The sequence below is a fragment of the Cynoglossus semilaevis genome, chromosome 4 (assembly GCF_000523025.1).
Source record: "Cynoglossus semilaevis isolate Cse_v1.0 chromosome 4, Cse_v1.0, whole genome shotgun sequence".
In the NCBI taxonomy this organism is placed as follows: Eukaryota; Metazoa; Chordata; class Actinopteri; order Pleuronectiformes; family Cynoglossidae; genus Cynoglossus; species Cynoglossus semilaevis.
Genome location: NC_024310.1, coordinates 696,736 through 698,958, shown reverse-complemented (window position 1 = coordinate 698,958; position 2,223 = coordinate 696,736). Strand labels below are relative to the sequence as shown.

Below are 2,223 nucleotides of genomic sequence, written 5' to 3'. Positions count from 1 at the left end.
TGTGTGATCTTTTAGCCACAACAAACAGCAAACCAACATTTGTTTCGTTTGTTCTAAAGTTGACTGTTGTTCTTCTTCTCTCTTTCTTTTCCTTTTTTATGGTGATTTTAGTTCGTAACAAAAATGCACCAGGTTCATTCACTGCCTTCAACTGGACATAAATCCCTCTTTTCACGGAGGAGGTTTGTGTTTGTGACGTTGTATTAACTTGTTGACATTCCTAGACATGTGACTTTGTTTTTGATTTACTGTGTTTATTTAACAGTGAACTGATTCCAAACCAAATGGTCCAATCACGTCTTCAACCTCAGGTAACACACTCACACACACACACTCACACACACTCACACACCTGGAATCCCTGGTATGTTGCACCTCATTTTGATGGCAGCCTGAGGAGGATTTCTGACAGTTTGACTTGAACGTTTTTTAATATTGTTACTGGAGAAAAATCAAACCAAACAGAGAACACACACACGTGTCTCTCTCTGTGTGTGTGTGTTCTGTAGATGTTTTCATCTCCTGACCACTGACGCTCACACAAGCCTGGTTCTGTCGTCTCTCTCTCTTCAACACCAACACTTCAGTCACATTTACACAAATAGAATTAAAGAAGACAAAGTGTCAGAAAAAGTCGAGCTTCGTTTTAAAGCAGTGTTTTTGATGTGAACTCATTAAAACCAGTGATTTTCCACGAGTGTTAGCTGTTATGGAAGTCCCCGGCCAAAAAAGAATTCACCGATGACACGAGTCTGACTGGACCGACATGTGGTCTCAGAACCTCCGCCGTCTGTGGATGGTCCAAAAAGGAACTGCAGTGTATTTTTACTGATCTGTCATCAGGGACACGTGGTCTGTGGTCAGACTTCAGTGGAAGCACAGACCCAGGGTTACATTTAGCTTCTCCATCTGACCCTTTGACCCCCTTTTTATTGTCTGTTTCAGATCTGAGATTTAATTATAGTTCTAGTTTTTGAAACTATTCTTAAAACATGCAACGTTTGATTAGATCTGTCTGCTTGACTGTAGACAAATCTAATCAAAGGTTCAAATCCTTACTATAGTAACAACAACAACAGATAAAGAGTATTTGAACCCGCATTACACATGACACCATAGATTCATTTATTTTAGCTTCTTTTATCTCTTATTTCTTGTCCTTTTCTTTCCCTTTCTTTTTCTTAATGTTTCCTCGTGTTTGGCTCCCCCGTGTGTTCGAATAGTGTTACTGTCCAGACTTGGCTCGACTGAGAAATTTACCAGCTGCAAACTATTAACTCACACACCTGCAGGTCTCCGCTCTGATTGGCAGTCCTCATCGGTCCTCCCACATGGACCCAGGACTGCTGCGGCCCATCTGCCTTCTGGTGTGGTTGTGGGGGGGGGGGGGGGGGGGGGGGGGGGGGGGTTCTTTGGGTTTGTCTTTTGGCTCTGATTTACTTGAGGAATTATCCAGAGTTCTTCAGATTCTGTGTCTGTTCAGAGGGAGCGTGAGGTTTGGTTGTTGTTCCTGATGAACAGGACAGAAATAAATTCAAAACAACAAATATTCACAGCTCTGATGTTTGGGTCAGTGTTGCTTTTTTACTTAAAAAAAAAAAGTCTGACTTTAAAAACTAAAACTTGTAAAAACAAGTCTCAGCTTTTCTTTAGTGTTGCTTTTTTACTTAAAAAAAAAGTCTGACTTTAAAAAAATAATTTAACTACTTTACGTTTTAATCATAATCTCCATCAGATTCTTTTTTGTTTTTTCACCAAACTGAAAGAATCGTATTTTTAGTTTAGACACAGGTTCTGATCTGAGGTCAAATAATTCTACAGAGAAGGAACTCAGACTAAAATGGACGACAGAAAAACCTTTGATATTTTGTCCCCTCGTATCAACTGACAGAATGTAATAATACAATAGAATAAAGGAGACAACAGCACGCGGCGGCCTCGCAGGCCTCCGTGTGACCGTGTCACCGTGACAACAAAGATCTTTGTGTCGGGGTGAAGGATGACTGCAGACAACAGTGGAGCGGAGGGAGACACTGACACCAGCACCTGTGACAACAGCGCCACCACTGACGGCTCCTCTGTCAGGCTTTCATTCAGGACTCTCTGCCCACGGCCCATAATGCCTCTCTTCCTTTAACCGACCCTCACAGAAAAGGTTGCGTGTGCTGCTCCCCTCCTGCTCCTTCACGTCCTGTGATTTATGTTCCCCCCTCGGCTAAGAGG

The 2,223-nt window shown here is 42.2% G+C and overlaps 1 long non-coding RNA gene across 1 annotated transcript in view; it reads left to right on the top strand.

Annotated features, from left to right (window-relative positions):
• The window catches only part of LOC112486990 (uncharacterized), a 12,912-nt gene that overhangs the window by 343 nt on the left and 10,346 nt on the right, over positions 1-2,223 (top strand). Inside the window, exon 2 of the long non-coding RNA XR_003049647.1 lies at positions 266-311. This is a non-coding gene — a long non-coding RNA (uncharacterized LOC112486990). The remainder of the gene's footprint in view (positions 1-265; positions 312-2,223) is intronic.